Source organism: Pan paniscus, chromosome 4, assembly GCF_029289425.2.
Source record: "Pan paniscus chromosome 4, NHGRI_mPanPan1-v2.0_pri, whole genome shotgun sequence".
Taxonomy (NCBI): domain Eukaryota; kingdom Metazoa; phylum Chordata; class Mammalia; order Primates; family Hominidae; genus Pan; species Pan paniscus.
Window position 1 is genome coordinate 41,682,980 of NC_073253.2, and position 20,905 is coordinate 41,703,884.

At 42.3% G+C, this 20,905-nt stretch overlaps 1 protein-coding gene across 1 annotated transcript in view; it reads right to left on the bottom strand.

Annotated features, from left to right (window-relative positions):
• The window catches only part of ARHGEF28 (Rho guanine nucleotide exchange factor 28), a 314,196-nt gene extending 304,959 nt beyond the window's left edge, over window positions 1-9,237 (bottom strand). Inside the window, exon 1 of the mRNA XM_034959953.3 lies at window positions 9,016-9,237. The gene's annotated coding sequence lies outside the window, so the exon portion shown is untranslated. The remainder of the gene's footprint in view (window positions 1-9,015) is intronic.
• Between the last annotated feature and the right edge of the window lie 11,668 nt (window positions 9,238-20,905).

The window sequence follows — 20,905 nt, forward strand, 5'->3', positions numbered from 1 at the left end:
GAGATGGAGTTTCACTATTGTTGCCCAGGCTGGAGTGCAATGACGCGATCTCGGCCCACTTGCTACCTCCGCCCCCTGGGTTCAAGCGATTCTCCTGCCTTAGCCTCCCGAGTAGCTGGGACTATAGGCATATGCCACCATGCCTGGATAATTTTGTATTTTTAGTAGAGACAGGGTTTATCCATGTTGGTCAGACTGGTCTCGAACTCTCCACCTCAGGTGATCCACCTGCCTCAGGCTCCCAAAGTGCTGGGATTACAAGCGTGAGCCACTGCACCCGGCCCATGAATGGCTTTCTTTTTACCCTCTTCCCTGGCCCTTTGCAAGAACAAACATGAGGGAGTCATGCTCTTTTAGAATTGTATCAGACAGTCTAAAGGCCCAAATAACCTGAGGTTTTCTAAAAATCTAAGGATACTAAAATTTTTATTTCAACTATTTTTAAAACCAGAATGTCAAGAAAGGAATAGGTTGGCTTGGGGCTGGTGATAGAGCATAGAAGACTGATAAAGAAATGAGATTTCCTCCATGTCTATTTGTATTTTGTCTCCTTTTAGAAAGGAATGATTTTTCAATTAAAAAGGAGAGAAAGAACATCTCTAAGTGAGAAAGTCCATTGTAAGAGAGCATCAAGCTGGTCTGAATCAGTTCCAGGCTGCTGGACATGCCAGGATAGTAAAGAATCTGATGAGATTTCCTAACCATAATCCATCAGGAACTGTGGACAATGACAGAGGGATTCGATACAGGAGACAAGCACATGTCATTCCAACTTTCAAAACGGCAGATTCTACAAATTATAGACAGAAGGCATTTCATGTTGATCCTAGATTAAGATTCTAGAGCAGATTATTAAAAGTGTGGTGTATGAGGACCTCGAAGAAAAAGCAGTGGCATTTTGGAGCCAGTGTGTGCTCCCAAAGAATAAGTCACTTGAGAATAACCCCATTTTATTATGTGGTGATAATTTACCAGACTGGTAGACAAAGAGATATAATAGACACAGTATATATCTTTATGAGGAGATGGGGGATTAAGAACCAGATGCTGATACAAATAAGTAGTAATTAGTTGAACAAGTCTACTTGAAATTGATAAACATCAACCTGAACTGAAGTTTGCATAGACACATCAAATGGCTCTGCCCTAGATTTCAGCCTAAATAACACTTTTATTGTTTCCTCAGGCATTGAATAAATGTTTATCAAACCTATGGATACCTTGAGACTAAAAGGGGTAGTGAATATGAAAAATGTATAAACACTCTAAAAGACTAGGAAAAAATGGTCAAACACAGGAAAATAAATTCAAGAAAGATAAATATTAAGATTATTCATAAGACTAAAAACCCAATTGCACAATTCCATGAATGAGGATATATGGCTCCATAGCAACATACATAAAAAGAAACTAATTTTGAGATGACTATGAATGTGGAAACTCAATAGTACAGTTAAGAAATACTTTTAGGCCAGGCATGGTGGCTCATGCCTGTAACCCCAGCACGTTGGGAGGCCAACGGGGGTAGATCACCTGAGGTCAGGAGTTCGAGACCAGCCTGGCCAACATGGTGAAACTCCATCTCTACTAAAAATATAAAAATGAGCTGGGCATGGTGGCTTGCACCCCTAATCCCAGCTATTTAGGAGGCTGAGATGGGAGAATTGCTTGAACCCAGGAGGCGGAGGTTGCAGTGAGCTGAGATCACACCACTGCACTCCAGCCTGGGTGATGGAACGAGACTCCGTCTCAAAAAAAAAAAAAAAAAATTAAAGATATTGTTTATTGAGGAGTTATTCTCTTAGGTTCTGTGCTAAACACTTTATATAGACTATCTTATTGAGTCCTTTTTATAATCTTATGAGAGAAATAGACAAAAACTGAGGCTAAAAGTTTAGGTGACTTGGCCAAGACAAGCTAGAAGCAGCAGGCCATGAGTCTCCCCAAGTCTCTCTGACCTGCAGCTGCTAATCTTAACCATGAGGTGTCACTTCTTCCCTAGAAGAAAGGGGGACAGATCTGTGCTCTACACCAGAGGTCCCCAACCCCTGGGGCCAAAGACCAGTACAGGTCCACTGCCTGTTAGGAACCAGGTCACACAGCAGGAGTTAAGCAGCACGCAAGAGAGTGAAGCTTCATCTGTACTTACAGCTGCTCCCCATCGTTCACTTTACTGCCTGAGCTCCACCTCCCGTCCGAGCAGTGGCAACATTAGATTCTCATAGGAATGCGAACACTACTGTGAACTGTGCATGCAAGGGATCTAGGTTGGGGACTTCTTATGAGACTCTAATGCCTGATGATCTGTCACCGTCTCCCATCAGCCCCAGGTAGGACCATCTAGTTGCAGGAAAACAAACTCAGGGCTCCCACTGATTCTACATTATGGTGAGTTGTATTATTATTTCATTATATAAAATGTACAATAAACATAATGCACTTGAATCATCCTGAAACCATCCCCCTCACCAAAGTCCATTGAAAAACTGTCTTCTACAACATGAATCCCTGGTGTCAAAAAGGTTGGGGACTGCTGCTCTACACTGTCAGATAGCATCTGGAAGAACTATACTTTAAAGAGAAAATAGTGAATTGGAATATGTCCAATATTCAGGTTTGTGAAAGGATTCAAAATCATGTCACTTAACAAGGGCTGAAGAAACAGATTTTTATTTTCTAACCTCAATAAAAGAAGACTTGAAGGTAGGATATATAATTAATTTTTTTAAATGTTAGAGGCTGCCATATAAGAGAAATTGTTCAGAATGGCCTCCACATAGCAGAACTGTGACAAACTTAGGATAAGGGAGAATTGTTTTTAAAAGCCTAAGCTTTCCAAACAGATGGATTATCTTTATGGTCATGAGGTCCTCATCACTGAAGGTATTCAAGGACAGACTGGTCAACCATTTGGAGATAGGCCATGCAGGGGAATTGTGCACCTTCTGGAGACTAGAGAAAAACTTTTAGGTTTCTTTCAATCCAAAGACTCAGATTTTAATCAAGAATTTCATTCATTTCCCCATGCAGGTTGATACAATTTCCTCAGAGAGGTCCATGAGGTCTCCCATTTACATCTGGGAAGGACTGCCTAATTCCTGAGCAAACTTTGCCCTCCTCCCCCTGCACCCCAGTGTTTTCCAACACAATCCACATCGGATACCCAGGAAAACACCACCACTAGTACTTGCAGTGGTGCTGCAAACAAGAAGGACTTGAGATGATAGTTAGCAAAATAACTAAATAACTGACCAACATGTGTATATTCTACTTTGAGCACCCTACAAAGTAGCCTAAATCAGGGTCCCTGTCATTAATGGGCTACAGTCACGATGTAAAGTTGAGACTTCTATATAGGAACACAAAATGAACCCAGGGGCAGGTGGTAAGTAAAAAATGAGAGGGTGATAGGAGTTCAAAAGGGAAAGCAGCACAGTTGCTACTAAGTTAGTTGAAGGTTACAGACAGAAAGTGGTTTAAGCTGGGCTTTGAGGACTGCAATACTTGTTGGCAAGGGAGGAAAAGGGGCCCACTAGGAAAAAGTCAAAGAAGTCAGAAACACACAACATGTTCCATAGGCAGTACTAGTCCTGGCTAATAGAACTGGAGAGTTCACAAGGGAGAAACAGCAGGAGGCAGTTGACACACCACCAACAGCATAACAGTAACAGCATGAGAAATAGCAGGTGTTACCGTTTCCCTAGGCACTGTGCAATGTAGGAAGCCAGAAACACCTAAAGATTAGGAAAGTAGCTATCAAACCCAGCTGTACATTAGAATTACCTCTTTAGAAAATGATGCCAGGTCCACTTGAGAGATTCTGAACCCAGGTGGTTCCAGTGAACAACAGGGCTTGAAATCCTGGGTTAGAGGCTCAAAGTAAAGAACCTATAGTCAGTAGTCTCATTAATCACTGAATATCCTCTACCTTTCAGAACTCTAACACCTGATCATACAGCAAACCAGGAGGCTGGTGAAGCAAGAAAAGGAGAAGCACTGTTGAAAAAGAACCAGTGACAATGTACAGACAGTAAATCAGGGTCTTAGTGGGAAAAGACAAAAATATACGCCCCCGAGGGACTTTGTCTGAACCATCCAGCCCAATGAAACCTCTTGCTTTTCACCATACTTAAAAGTCCTTCATGAGGCTTCTTTGCCTGATAGAAATTATTTTTATCATAAAATTAAACAGTCAGCCCACTTGTCTTTCCTCTTTCCAGAGCTATACCACCCCTCTTCTACATGAGGGGTTCTTCAGAAGAAGAGGACTAGGGCAGCCATATGGCCCACACAAGGAATCTGGACTTGCATGTCTGAAATCTCTTTGGACTAAGTCCAGGAAGATAACTCCAAGTCATTTAAACCTGATGACTGTCTGGTAGTCAAGGAGAGATAAGGTAATAAGAGTGACAGCTCATCATCTATTCAAATGCCTATTGCAGGCACAATGCTAACCTTTTAGACAGTACATTTCTAGTAGTGTTGACCAAGACAAGTAAAGCAAATTGACAAATACATCACATTCACATTCAATTCATCAAGACTGAGCAGAATGTTAAAAAATGGGTTGCTCTTAGAGACCATCCAGTCTAATCCTTTCCATTTTACTGGATGAGGAAACTGGGACCAGATAGGGTTCCAGTAGGAATACTCACCCAAGGTCACAAAACTGGAAAGCCAGAGGACTCCATCCCTTCCTCCAACTCCCAGCCTAGGGCAATTTCTCCTGGGGTCACACTGACATCTCACTGCCTTCTGAAAGCTGAAAAACCTGCTACCCTTTTATCCTTTTTAAATGGTTATTTTCCATTTGCTATAACTACAACTTACTCTCTGTCAGGCACTACCAGGAGGGTTCTCTGTAAATTAAATCGCGGAGTCCTCACAACAGTTGAAGCAGGTTACTATTATTATCCGCATTTTACAAATGGAAAAACCTGAGGTAGAGAGAGGTCACATAGCCAGGGCAAAGTTGGGGCTATTTAACCCAGACAGTCTGGCTCCTAAGTCCACATTCTAAACCACTTCATGAGAGTTTATGAAATATAATTTCTTGAATTATAAAATGATGGAAGAAAAGGAGTAAGCCTTAAACACAAAGGGCATGGTCACTAGTGTTTGATAATGAATTGAAAAGCTAAACCATAAATGTCATTAATATATACAATATACGCTTCATCTATTTATTAAGGGAATGTCTATTATATATATTTGAAGCATATTAATATTTCAAGTGTATATTTTTTAAAGGCACAATGATCATGTGCACAGCAGTCACACAAAGCTTGCCACTAGAAATAGGCAGAATGCTATTTGCCTGCTGGCTTTGGAAAGGTCTCTTCTGAACAGGCTACTATGGAGAGCAAAGGCACCACTGCTGATTTCTGCCTGTTGGTCCTCACTCATAGACACATTTTCATCTGCTCTTAAGAGAACATCGCTTGTATGTTAACTTTCTACAGAAATCAGACCTCGAGTTATTTATAATTGAGGCAAAGATTAAACTAAAACAAGAGAAAACACCTCTGAAAATTAAAATACATTTTTATACAAGTGTTCAAAACCAGTATCACTGGAACAAATGCCCACTATTCAATTATATACTTTTTTACTTTCTCTCATTAAAAAATGATGTCAGATCTCATTATCTTGGTTATCCAGGAGAAGAAGTCCAGGAGCAATAATGTTACAAATAAGCAAATTACTATTGTGCCTGAGATCAAATTTCAAGGGAAAAATGGAAGTCAATTAAGAAGATGCACTATCACATTAAAAAAATAAGTTACATGACTTATTTTGCCAGTCAAATGTCTTTAATTTTTTTTTTTTTTGAGACAGGGTCTTTTTCTGTCACCCAGACTAGAAATGTGGTGGCACCATCTCAGTTCACTGCAGCCTCTACTTCCCCAACTCAAGCTATCCTCCCCCCTCTGCCTCTCAAGTAGCTGGGACTATAGGCACACACCACAAACCACCAAGCCTGGCTAGTTTTTGTATTTTTTTTGTAGAGACAGGGTTTTGCCATGTTGCCCAGGCTGGTCTTGAACTCCTGGGCTCAAGCAATCCTCCCACCTCAGCCTCTCAAAGTGTTGGGGTTATGGGCATGAGCCACCACCCCCACCCTGGCCAGCCAAATGTCTTAATGTGGAGTGTGCAAAAGTCTACTCCGAAAATGCAACAGACCCTAAAAACTCTAAAGCCAGAAAAGTGTCACCTTCAACATGGAATCCAAAGATCAGAGAATCAAAGCAAAGAGCAGTGCTGGGCACATAGTAAGACTTCAACAAATATTAGTTGAATGAATGTAAATGAAGAACATGTTCATAGAAAGACAGCCCCATAATAGAGATTGTCAAAATGGCAAAATAGTAGAGTGACACTGCTTTGGGCTTCCGAGAACTTCCAATACCATGATAATAACAAAAGAACTAAGGGTCACAGAGACTGGACAAAATGGCAGAGTATCATCCAAACAGAGCAAAATGCTCTGTGATACAGGACCTGACCTACACTTCTTAAGCAAGAAAAATATCTCAAAGCCCAGCTTTGCCTAAGTAGAGATGTGGACTCAAGTCTGACAGGGTGGCATATTTACAGCACAACTTTAGCATGGCAGAATTCCCTGAATTTGGTGCACTTCAAATGTAACACTGTTTTTACATCCTCAGTAGGAGTTGCCCAGGTTGACCCACCTCTTCATAACAAATCTTATTTAAGGTTATGGGCGGGGGCCAGCGGGGGGATCCCAGAGCTACTCTGCTTCACTAAAAGCAACATAAATACAAATGCAATTACACAAAACCTACACAAACCAGATCTGTCATATCTGATTAGTAAATAAAAGCATAATAAAATTATAGTCAGCCTAGGTAATTTCGGCTCTGTTCAGTACCATCCTAGCCATGCCCAAGTGGTGAGGCTTTTCCAACATTTATATCATGAATCTTTTTTTCTTGGAATTCAGTCCTTGGTCATAAACTGGCAGGACTTGTTGGAGCTTGGGTACCAATATAGTGGTGTACAGAATGTTTAACATAGAAGTAATAGTATATGCTGCAATTTGTTTTAATACCTACTTAGAACACATAGTCTTTTCTCACGGGGCATACTAAAGGAGGTCATGTATCAGAGCTCACCTGAAATTCCTGCCCAATTTAAGTCTTAGCCACAAGTGTAGTTTCTTATAAGAACACAATAAGAAAACATTCCAAACTCTTCTGCAGTACTCACATAATTAAAAAAAAAAGTATGAAACCCACCCAAGTGAGGCTTCTGAGACATTTCATAGAAACTTAGTTATTAACTACTATTTTTCTTCTTTACCTTTAAGTGTTTATAAACTGCTTAAAGGACAGTTGGGTACTTCAGAGGAAAGTCTAATGACACGCCTGCCATACAACCTGTTCTTAGTTGGCCAGATTGTGTGGTTTTGATAAGGAAAAAAAAAAACTCAAAAGCAGGACAAGCACTGATTCTCTGTTCTCCATTCTCCCATTGCCCAAGACATTCATCTGAGTCACACACTCTATAGCTAACTCTGTGCCTCAGTTTCCCTAACCATTAGCTATAAGATCTGATGCTAGCCAAATTCCTATTTGATCAAAGTTAATCAGCCCAATAATCACATATAAAGTCCACATCAGAACATTACATTGAAATACTATGTTGTATTAAAAATTCCAAAGGGTTTTGTCATATTCATCTCTTTTCTCCAAATACTCCAAAGGGGTTACTTTGGCTATTAATCAAGATTAGGCAAATACCCATGTGCTTTAGGAATGTGTAACTAAAAACCCAGGACAGATCTAGAGAAACCTTCCCAGGTTTCCCAGAAGTCATCACTATGCTTGGATTGTCATGTACAAAGTAGATGCCACAGAACCTAACAAGGGTAGGTCCTTGATTTGTTTTTGCAGTGAAAACAGGATTTCACTTACACCTGACAGCTTCAGGGCCTAGGAACACAAGATAACAACGCTTCAGAAAGCCAGGGGCCCCATGGAACCCCAAATGATCAGTTCTTTATAAACGAAAATTAAAGATCTTACTTTCTTTGGATTTTGCCCAATTGGTGTGGTCCGTGGTGAACCTCTATAACTCCTGGTGTGAGGAGATGTGTGGATACCCAGGCAGGGGTCAAGGCGGGAGAAGCTGCACAAACACAGATGTTGCCACTGTTCCTCGGCCCACCCAGCCAACCAATGCGGGGACGCTGTGGGCCTATAGAGATGGATTCTTTCTTAGAAATCTAACTAGTCTCTGGGAAACCAAAGCTGGGTTTCCAGGGCCGCCTGAGCACCCAGTTTCCATACAGCCCTCGACCCAAATGGTGCTTTCTTGGCCAAACACCGGCCTGTCATTAGGAAAACCTAAGCACGGGAAGGCTGGGGCACCACCACATACACCCCGGGTATTTAAGGGGAAACAAATCCATAAAATAAGCGTAAGGAGTCCCACATAATTCTGACCACCTTTCCCAACCAAGGTAACCATAAATGCCTTTTGAAACACAGCAAATGCTTCCACACGAGTAAGTGGTAGTGCGTGTGTCCTGAGCTTGCGTTCCGTCTGCATTCTGCGGTCCTGGCCCTGCCAAGCACCCTCAGTCCCGGAGCTGAAGCATGGATGGGAAGGGCGGACACCAACTCTCGACGTTCTCCCTTCTTCACCGCAGGAGTGCTGTTTATTTCCCTGTCTCCCGAAGGACACTGGCGGGGCTTTCACCCGCCCAGCCCCCGGCTCTCAGTGCGCCCGAGCGACCCCGCGCTCCGCAGCTGCAGCCGCCGCACGAGGCTGCGCCGCCCTCTCCACTTGTTGCCGCTCCCGAGGGAGCGGGAGGCGGCGCCCAGCCCTCGCGCCGCAGCGCCTGCAGCGGTTCCCCGGTCACCTCTGCTGACCCTCGCATCCCTGGGGACCCTGGAGAAAGTGGCCCTGCGGATGCGAACTCAGGTGGACAAACTTTTCCGCCCAGAGCTGCAGGGAAACGCAGACGATGGAGTCCCAAAGAGCATTTACCTGGAGCGATGGCCCCGCAGCCTCCAGAGCCCAGGCGAGGCTCTGCCCCCGCGCCCTGCCTGAGGGCGCCTCGGAACGCGCCCCCAGCCAGCCGCCGCCCGGAGTCCGGAAGGCTCTCCCCGGCGATGCCAACGCCTGGCGGCGGCCGGGCTGAAACCAAGGTTTAGGGGGTGGAGCCGCGGCCGCGCGCCCGGGCCCGGCTGGCTGCGCCAGCAGCGGGTGCCGCCCCCGCTCCCCCCGCGCCTCCCCGCTGCCACTGGATCCCCGCCTGCCCACCTCCCGGCCCGGCTCGCGGCGGCCGCATCACATGGCGAGGCCCGCCCGCCGGCCGCGCCCGACACCGGCTCCAGGAGGAAACCTGAAGCTGCCCCTACCGCGCTGTCTCCGCCAGCCCCCTCCCGCTGCGGGGCTGCGGCCGGTGGCCTCCGGAGATCGGAGGCGCGGAGGCTGGCGCGGACCTGCCGGGCCACAGGAGTGCCAGTTGCGCCCCGGGCGCCCCCACGCCTTGGCGCCTCCCGAGGGAGGCGCTGGGCTGCCCGCTCGCGAAAGGAGTTGTGCCAGGCCCGAGGGAGGCTCAGGCTGTTCCCAGCCAAAAGCCACCACACCCGTGACATAATACGGCCCGGGTCTATTACAATAGGAAATATTATTTTTAAAAACAGCATTTGCCCTCTTATTTGAAGCTCATGTTCCCTGGCCGAGAGCTTTGCAAGCTGCGATTCCCTTCACGTTTATGCACGCAAGTGGCTGCAAGTCTTAATTCAAAAACGTATGAAAACCATAACCACTTTTACAATGAACAGCAATGTGAAGGGGACTTCCTTATCCTCCAAAGCAGTTTTCCTCTTAGATGTGATGACAGCCCCAAGAGCAGAAGCCAAGCCTCTTCATCAGCCAGGCTCTCATATACAGACTTAAGACCATTATTGCAGCTTTAAAGGTAAAATTGCCGATCTGAGACTGCTGTGGCAGTAAGTGTTATAGTTAAGACTATTTGTAAGGAAATTAGTATTGAAATATAAAGTTTCTAATAAAATTTATAAAATCACCTTGAGTCTCTGCTTTGTTTTTCCTTTGAAGACTGGCTACGCACAGAACCATAACAAAGGTGTGGCCCGAGGAAGCTGGCCACCAAGATCCCAAGCCAGAATGGAGCCCAGCTCCCAGGCTGCCACCACCACTTCTCCTGGGCCTGGGCCTTTTCTGTCTCCCTTCCAGCCACCACCTTCCCCAGCCCACCTTGCTGATACGAATGCTGAGAAAGGCTGAGATTAGCAAAAGAAAGACCATCGTGTGTCTGAATGCCTTAGCCCTGTTCCAAGGCAAAGGCTGCAATTCCGCCTTGGGAAAGGGACCCCAAAACTGGCATTGCACTCCTGACCTGGGCTGTCATCCCAGCTGATTCCACCTTCAGCCCCACAGAGCTGTGAACTCAAGGCCTGGCCTCAGGTGCTGCCACAAAAAAAAAAAAAAAAAAAAAAAAAAAAAAAAAAAAGCATATATATATATATATATATATATATATATATATATATATATATATCCTGCCCAGTGTCAAGGTACACAAGATAAAAATAAAAGCAATAATATTCTTTTCAAAAATAGAAAAAATTTTGAGCAGGGCATGGTGGCTCACACGTGTAATCCCAGCACTTTGGGAGGCTGAGGCGGGTGGATCACCTGAGGTCAGGAGCTCGAGACCAGCCTGGACAACATGGTGAAACCCCGTCTCCACAAAAACATACAATTTAGCTGGGTGTGTTGGTGCGTGCCTGTAATCCCAGCTACTCGAGAGGCTGAGGCAGGAGAATCACTTGAACTGAAGATTAACTGAATCAACATGCCAGACAAAAATGGTTTCCAAACTCTGGTGAATAAACATGGTGATGTGTTAGAAGCCTTTGTTGTTATTGTCCTTTTTCATATCACTAGTACTGAAGCCCTCTTTTTCTTTTTTTTTTTTTTAATTCTGGCAGGTATGTATGTTTTTTTAAAAAACAAGAAAATGTGGAAAGAGGAACAAATATTATAAGAAGTTACCCCCAAGCCCCTTCCCCACTAAAAAGAAACAAACCAGCAAAACTAGTAATTGTGAAACTCTCACCACCCAAGGACATACAATGCTAGCTGCAGTTTTCTTGCCTGCTCTCAAGCCCTGAGCTTGATCAATATTTAAATACGCACTTGGCTTTCAACTTCTCTAGGTTCAAATATTAAGCAAAGTGTTTGCTTCAGCAACCTTAAAAGAAGCCGTGACTATCTGAGGCAGGAAGCCATCAGTTGTGTAAATAACCCTTTGCACCTGATTGATTTCACTGCTTCAGATATAGGTCACTCAGGACATTGCTGGCACTAAGCTTGGCTGGGACAGCATTTGTTTTGAATTCAAAGACTATATATTCTCTACAGACAAGGGACATTCAGCCAGCAAGAAACCAGGCTGGCCATTCAGTTAGGGAAATTCTAACTGCCTAGTGAGTATTATGCCAATGTCCTAGCTCAGCTCTGTCTTTTCTAGAGATTCAATCCCCATTCATCCTTACATACTTCACTCCAGATAGACCTCCTCCATAAATCCTTACATTGTCCTGGTTTCTGCTACCCTCTGAACTTTGGCAAAGCATAATGGCCTTACTACACAGTGTAGCACCTGATTATATTAACTGTCACATGTTGGACAACTGTAGGCTCTTATCCTCTCTTCAACTTGAAATTCAAGGACAAAACCTGTTCCTTACCCCTGTAATCTTCACAGTCCCAACACAGGGCATTTCTGGAGTATTTAGTATTTGTTTTTTAATTGAACTATCACATCCATTATGCAAGAAGAAAAATGTCACCATTTTCAAACTTTAATGAATTATAACCACTGCTAATTATATTATCTATTTAATTATTTCCTGGCCTTCATTATATTTCCTTTGTCAATAATTCTCAAAAATTGGATAATTGTAAATCTGATGTTTAGCCATGTGAGTTAGGGAATTACTAGTGTTTCTTAAGTGAAAGCAAGATACTAGAAAACGGTAGATTTAATAGGAGGTGAACAAACTCTGGAATAGAAATAGGATGATCTTGGGAAGATACAACCTTTCTAAGCCTCCATTTCCTCATCTGTATAATGGGCATAAGAATAGCATATACTATCATTGTGAGGATTATGTGACTGAAAGTGATTACAGGACACATAATAAGGATGCGGAAGATAGTGGCAGTTAATCTTTTAGTGTATGGTTGTATTAGGAGAACACTTCAGAGCTTTGAGATAATTAATAGGGCATGGCAGACCCCAAGACAAGAAACTATTTCTGGATCATAAACTTGGTTGTCCAGCCTAAGAAGGTCGGAGAACACAGAGAAAAGAGGCCAACATTATTAAAACCAGGGGACAGATCCCATGGGGAAATCCACACAGTAGTTCTCATTCTGGCTACACATTAGCATCACCTGGGAAGCTTTAAAACAATCTTGATTCCCAGAACGCCCACCTGATCAATCGTTCGGAATCTCCAGAAAATTGGGCCCATGTTACTGGTCGTTTTTTGAAAGCTCTCCAGGTGATTCCAATGTTCAACCAAAGTTGTGAACCACTGGACTAAAGGAACTGAATGTATTGACACTGGAGGAGGGTGAGGATCGCACTCAATTATATGTGGTTAAGGGGAATCAGCTCTTCCATTTCCAATGTTAAACCATCAGGTTTAAATTGCAGGTGAGCAGGGCTTCCGTGTAATCTGCATATGAGTCACTTGGGGATCTTGTTAAAATGCAAATTCTGACTTAGTATCAGATGGAGTCTGATATTCTTCATTTCTGATAAGTTTGAGTTGGGGCTGAGGCTACTGGTCTGTGGACCATACTCTGAGGAGCGAAATAATAGATTTAGAGAGAAATATTCAGATTTGTTACAGGAGAAGTCTTAACATCTCTGAATATTTTTAATCAACTGATATTTATTGAGCACCAACTATGCAAAAAATTAATATTTTGCAATCTTTGAAGAAAATAATAGGTTGTTTTTAGCCAGTTTTCAGTATGAGGTCTTCCCTAAAGGGGCAACTTACCTATCAGGTATAGCAAGCTCAGTGCCTAGGGTCTATAATACTTATAGGGGCCAAAAAATATTTTAATTTCTTTTAAAATCAGAAGAGAAAACTGAACTTTTAGGTCAAAGAAAATGTTTTAGCATATAATATTAATATATTTGTATCTATAACAATGCAATAGTGAAATATAATATTTCTTTTTACCTACATTTTTATTTTTCTGGAGGAAGGTGCATATGAAGGCAAAAGTGCCCAGAGCCTACAAAAGTCATAATGCAGCTATGTTCTTGAAGTCCATATTAGTCTCAGGTATTTTTAGGAAAGCACATGGAACTCATTGTGGCTGATATTTTCATGTTGATATTTACATGAGCAAAAGGAAGATATTGGGGAAATTATAAATACGCCTTTTGAGTGGAGCCAGCCCAATAATTATGAAGAGTTCAACACTTTCCACGTGTGCAATTTGGAAACACTGGGGATGCTCCATTGACAAAACATTGTTTCTTTTCAGCTGATTCCTTAGGGTCTAAAATTCTATCACTAGAGATTTACTCCACCTCCAGAGCCAGTCTCTAGAGATTCACATTATTGAGACCCTTCCTTTGCATATTGACCTTTTTTTTTTTTTTTTTTTTTTGAGACAGGGTCTCACTCTGTCACTCAGGCTGGAATAAAGTGGTGCAGCTGCACCTCACTGCAGCCTCAACTCCCAGGCCCAAATAATCCTCCCACCTCAGCCTCCCAAGTAGCTGGGACCACAGGCATGTGCCACATACCTGGCTATTTATTTATTTTTGTTGAGACAGGGTCTCCCTATATTGCCCAGGTTGGTCTCAAACTCCTGGCGTCCAGCAATCCTCAGTCCTCCTGCTTCTGCCTCCAACTCCCAAAGTGCTGGGATTACAGGTGTGAGCACTGCGCCAGGCCTGATCTTCTTTTAGGTGCAATTTTTTACCCTCTAGAGCCAGGACCATACCTCAAGAACTTCTCAGGGGATTCACTCTGAAAAGAGGAAAATATAATAAAGAGATTCCATTTTATAGGAAACACCAATTCTATTCAGTTCCTAAATACTGAGATGTGGCCATTTGTAGCTAAAGGACATCACCATTGTCACTGTTCAATGCAGTAATCCCAACAAAAATTACTGACTGTTTTACTATCCACTATGGTAACTATTAGCCTCATGTGGCATTTAAATTTATTAAAATTAAGTAAAATGAAAAATTCATTTCCTCATTGCAGTAGCCACATACTGAGTGCTCAATAGCCACATGTTCCCATTGGACAGCACAGATCAAGAATATTTCCATCATCAGAGAAAGTTCTGTTGCACAGTCCTGTTTCAAAGGGCTTTGGGTAGAGAGGGAACCACCCTTCCTGGACATCCTGAAACACAAGGGTAGTTTGGGAAGTATTTAGACTCTAGCCCAGACACATTTTTTTCTTTCCACCTGTCAACCGATCCACAGCTATAGACAATCAGTTACTCTGCTCCTTTCTAAACCTTCCAAACCAAAATTTCTAGGAAATCACCTTTTGGCTTATATCTCCTGGCCTTTAAGAGAGCCAGACCTTTTTGACTTGTGAAGGGCTAGTAACTGCAGAGGTTTTTCTTAGGATCTAGAACAATCTTCATCTCAGAAAGTGAATATTTAGATCACTGCTTTTTCTTGCCAAAATGGCTCCAGGTATCCTCAAGTTGTAGCCAACTTCTTAAATTTTAAAACAATTCAAAGGCCCCTTTTTGATCTCCAGGACATAACTGTACAAGGCAGGCCAGCTGGATAATGTTCCAAATGCATGGTTTGTCTATAAATCTTCCATTAGTCAGCAGTTTTGTTTCCAGGCGCACCACCAGAGTGCTCAGGTGTGGAGAACAACTCAAAATCTAGGATTTCTCCAGTCCTCTAACACCTGTTGAACACTGACATAAACATGTTAAATCTCAGCCCAGAGCAAGTTTTCATAGTTATATAATAAAAACCCTTAAAAAACAGAGTTGATAATTGAGACACTAACACCATTTTAATTAGGGTGCTGCAACTAGTCACTGATAATACATGTGGGAAATAATGGGTGTGCAAATGTCACATGGGCTGTAATTATATTTAAGACTTCTGGTGACATGACAGATGGTGAGAATGAAGCTCTCATGTTCTGAACATGATGTCATCTGGAAGCTGCAAAATGCACGTATAGCTTTGGACAGCTATTACTCATTAAAGAGGATCAAGATCCTGTTTTTCTATTTACAAAGGGCAGGCAAAGGAAGGGAAAAGACAGGAAAATCTATAAATAAAATTGGTATGAATCAGTTTCCCACCCCTCAAAAAGACTATATATAAATATTTTAACTAAGTCTTTTTAAAATTCATTCAGATATATTTGATTGCTCATAACATATAACCCAAGAACTAAGTTTGGAACCTTCAGAGAAATACAAATCAAAACCACAAGGCAATATCATCTCATCTCAGTTAAAATGGCTTGTCTCAAAAAGACAGGCAGTAACAGATGCAGCTGAGGATGTGGAGAAAGGAGAACCCTCATACACTATTGGTGGGAATGTAAATTTGTATATCCACCACTATGGAGAGCAGTACGGAGGTTCCTCAAAAAACTAAAAATAGAACTTCCATATGATCCTGTAATCCCATTGCTGGGTATATATCCAAAAGATAGAAAATCGATATATCAAAGAGATATCTGCATTCCCATGTTTACTGCAGCACCATTAATAGCCAAAATATGGAACTGGAACTATTTCAGAATAACCCAGGGAATTTTAAAAACCACAGACGCCTGGATACTCCTCCCTCAAAGATGGACAGCTAGTCATATTGCCTAGTTGGGAGTCCAAAATTAAGCTATAGAATTAAATGACAGAAAAAAGAAAACAGAGATAATGCAGGGGAAAAAAGAGAACTTTGCAGAAGTTTTCATTAATATACTCCGGAGGTATACAAGAAAATAATATATTTATGAAACAAGCACAAGGCACTATGAAAAGGGAACAATCAGAGGTCAAGAAAATGTACTGAGAAATTAAAAATATGAGAAAGTAAACTTTAAGCATTCAACAGAAGGTTAAAGATAAAGTTGAGGAAAATATCCCAGAAAGTTTTTAAATATACAAATGCACAGAAAATATGAAATCACAAATGAAAGTGTTCAAGATTAATCTCACATAGCCAACAACCCACTAAAAAGAATTCCCGGAGAAGAGAGAGAAAAGAGTGAAATAAATTATTAAAGATATAATATTATTGAGCTCAGAATTCAGGGGAACATAGGTCTGCTTCTAATAATTTATCCTAAAGATATATGTAAGGGCATGAGGATACATATACAACTATGCTCAATGCAATATTTTTGTAACAGCAAAAATTGAAAACAACCTAATTGTTTACATGGTTATTTGGTTAGATAAATTATGGAACACCTATACTATGTGTTGTTTAAAAATTATAGTGTGGCTCCGAGTATACCTATGTAACAAACCTGCATGTTGTGCACATGTACCCCAGAACTTAAAGTATAATTTTAAAAAATTATAGTGCGGCTCTAGATGTACTAACATGGAAAGATATCCAGGATAGGCTACTGAGGGAGAAAAGCAAGTTGCAGAACATTATGCTTACTGGGAGTCCATTTTTATATTAAAAAATGTTTATAGATCAATGTATGATTACAAATGGATTGCAGCAGGTCTACAAAGCTACTCAGGAAGCTGTCAACAGTGGGTATCTCAGGAGAGGAGTAGGATTGGGGCAGAGGGTGGTTAACGAACAACCCTTTAACTTTGCATTTACATATGTCTATATATTTTTTTTTACAATGTGCATGTGTTTCTTCTATAATTCTTAAAAATTAAAGGCAACTTAAAAATTATTTACAATGTTAGGGAACAGAAAAAAAGTTTTTATAGTATCTCTGGGAAACAGCAGCAGATTACCAAGGGTCAAGGTGAAAAGAAAATAAAATTTTTTATTAGAGAACGACGTGAACCCAGATAAGGAATACAAGCAGCAAAAGATATTGCTCTGCCCTTCAGGAGCTTACAGTAGAGTCAGAAAGGCAGACCCACATGGAGAGCCAATAGTGACCAGTGCTCGGTGGTACGGCTTCCTGCCAAATTGTGCAGTATGTTAAGGCCTGGAAGTTGGAAGGAGAGAGGCCAATGAAGGCTGGAGAAGCCAAAGATGCTTCATGGAAGAAGTGGACTTTGTAGGACAGTAAGGCTTTACAAAGGCAGAAAGGAGAACATTATAAGCCAGATAACCAGCAAGAGTGAATGCACTGATTCTAATGAGCATGCAGCGTTCATGCACTGGTGAAGAGTGTTACCCATCCAGATTAGAGGAATCACGTTGGTATAAATTAGGTTTGGCTGCATACAACAGAGAACTCAAGAAACAATGCCTTAAACAAGAGAGAGGTTTGCTTTTCTTTTATGACAAAGAAGTCCAGAGGTAAACAGTCCTGGGCTATGTTCATAGTTTCATTATCAGAAAGGCCTCACGTTCCTTTTACCTTCCTGCTTTACCATCTCTAGTACTGGCTTTCATTTTCAAGTTAGCTTCATAATTGCAGGATAGTTGTTAAAGCACCAGGCATCATAACTATGCTCCACACAGCAGAAAGGAGGAAACAGCAAGGGAAAAGAGGCATATCTCCCGGTCCAGTCAGCCTCCTTTACAGGATTTCCCTGGAAGCCTCACCCAACTCCTACTTACATCTCATTGGCTACCCCTATCCATTACAGGGGACTGGAAACATGTAGCTGTTTAAGCTGAGTGCATTGCTGCTCCTATTAATACAGGATTTCTAGGAGTAAAGAAAAAGGGCTGTTCACTATGTCTGCCTAATAATTATGTTAGACTATGAAGGTTTTGAAAACAAGGCAGACAAAAGATTTTAAGTTTAAAAGAGGAGGATAGGTAGTTAGCAAATGACTTATTATCTATGAAGAAATAGGTAGAAAAGGGCCGGGCGTGGTGGCTCACGCCTGTAATCCCAGCGCTTTAGGAGGCCGAGGCGGGCAGATCACTTGAGGTCAGGAGTTCGAGACCAGCCTGGACAACACGGTGAAACCCCGTCTCTACTAAAACTACAGAAAAAAAAAATTAGTTGGGCATGGTGGCGAGCACCTGTAATCCCAGCTACTTGGGAGGCTGAGATAGGAGAATTGCTTGAACCTGGGAGCCTGGGAGGTGAAGGTTGCAGTGAGCCGAGATTGCACCACTGCACTCCAGCCTGGGCAACAGAGCGAGACTCCACCTCAAAAAAAAGAAAAAAAGTAGAAAAATGAATAAACTTAGAGTTTAAAAAGCATAGAAGAAACAAGCTTGAAAAACAAACAAGAAAAACTCTAATAGCTACTTTCTTCTAAAAGTAGCTGATTGATTGGCCCTGCTCCATTCACTCATTTTCAACCTTCTACGACCTTTTTCAATTTTCTGGAGAGATGTATTAACTCTCAACTATACACCACTTTTGAATCAATATGGGGTAGATTCCTAGTCTGTGTATGGTGCCAGAATCAGCCTTTCTCCCTTCTCAGTCATATGCCCGTATTACTTTGGGGATACTATTATAATAACAGTTACCACATCATGCTTTAGTTACTTATCATTTGCTGGTTAAAAGGCAAGGTAATTGAGTAGAAAAGGCAGCAAGTACTTTGCCATCAGACAGACCTAACTTTCTACTTGCTAGCTTGACTATGTTCCTTTGGCAAGTTCCCTTAACTCTCTACAACATACCTTCCTCGCCCTTAAAATGAAGAACATCGTATGACTCTTAGAGGCATTTCTGAGGTTGTGGTGAAGACTGGAGCCTACTACTCAGCAGAAACTTAGGAAATGGACTTTTGTTATTATTACATCTTCTCTGCTGGATTGCAAGGTCATTAAGGGCAGGTTTGTTTGTTTGTTTGTTTGTTTGTTTGTTTGTTTTTTACAATGTGAATGTGTTTCTTCTATAATTCTTAAAAATTAAAGGCAACTTAAAAATTATTTACAACGTTATGGAATAGAAAAAAAAGTCTCACGTATCTTTACCTGAACCCTCAGTGTCTTAACACACTACTGAATGCCCTGGCAAGGGTCATTTCAGCAAAGAGAAGGTCACCTGGCAGGCCTCAGGAGAGCTCTAAGAAACAGCAGCATGCAGGCCAGCCCACGCCGGTGGAATGAATGTCACTGGCCTATCGTATTACCCCAGAGCCAGGTGGGAAATTATAGGAACTACACCACCCCCAAGGATGGCAAGTGACATTGTAGAATTCTCCTTGTGGGGCGTTTTAAATTCTGAGATTCAAAACACCTAACAATTGTTGCTTTTTTTTTTTCATGTTTCATAGTTTAATAAATAGGTTTTATATTAACGAAGATACCTTTAGTTATGCTGCGGCAAGAGTGCTTGTTTTAGAGTGTTTCCTGCCAAACACCCACATGGGACATTCCCTCCCAGTACCAGATGCGGAGATGCGTTCAGGCCTGGCCAGTCCCATCTCATGTCCCTTCCTCCTGGGAGCCCATTTGCAGCTAACTATGTTACTCAGTGTCTTCCATGGGTGGTTGTGATGCAAGATGCACAAAGCCTGCTGCAAATTCTTCCTCAGACCATCTCTTGCTTTTCCGAAGTCAAATTTCTAAGCCCAGGTCACTCCACCCTACTATCCCCTTTGGTGGCAAACTCTTCTGTTGCTCCTATCATTTTCCCTTTTGTCTCTCCCTATCTCTTGACATTTGCACATTGAAGCATTAAATTGCAGGGTGGAAAGGAAGACAATTTCTTCTGTGTATTTAAAAAAACTACAGAGCAGCATATTGTTCTCAGCACACATCTATGTTAAATGAATTCCCCTGTCCAGTTGATATCCCAAGGCTAGGCAGCACCAGTGACATTGTCAGGCCAGAGACCTGGGAAGACATATCACCAGAAGCCTTTTCCCATTACTCATGCCTGGGCCCCACCCCTGGAGATATTGATTCAGCCGATCCAGGGTGAATCCCAGACACTGCTCCTCAGGTAATTCTGTTAGACTCCTCCCTGACTCTGCCCTTGGGAAATACCAGCATAACTTGAATTGCCTTCTGAAGAGCTACTCTTGGCAATGGCTTCTAGGGAGCCACTTTCTCATTGGCCACTGGTCTTAGTCACCCAGTCCTGCGAAGAATTGTACTACGCATCACAATCTCAGAATCACAATAATGGCAACCAGTACTTATGCTTAACATATTCCAGGCACACTTCTAAGCTCTAACATAACTCCTTTAATTCTCATAACAACACTGTTAGATACTAGAGGTGTCTCCTTTTTGTCAAGGAAGAAACTAACAGGTGCTAAAGCCTAGATTCAAACCCAGCCCATATTCTTTTTATTTATTTATTTATTTGAGACATGTTCTGGCTCTATCACCCAGGCTGGAGAGTGGTGGCCCCCCATCTCGGCTCACTGCAACCACCACGTCCCAGGCTCACGTGATCCTCCCACCTCAGCCTCCTGAGTAGCTGGGACTACAGGCACATACCACCACACCTGGCTAATTTTTGTACCTTTTGTAGAGATGGGGTTTTACCATGTTGCCCAGGCTGGTCTCAAACTCCTGACCTCAAGTGATCCTCCTGCCTCGGCCTCCCAAAGTGCTGGGATTACAGGCATGAGCCACTGCACCCAGGTGAGCCCATATTCTTAACCAATATCCTCTATGGCCTTATGCAGTGAGTGTCAGAAGATCTCAGGAGTCATATTTTTTGTGGCCAAACCAACCCAAATCACTGTGCAAACCACTGCTACCCTGATCCACCTGGTTTCACCACCAACCCCAGCT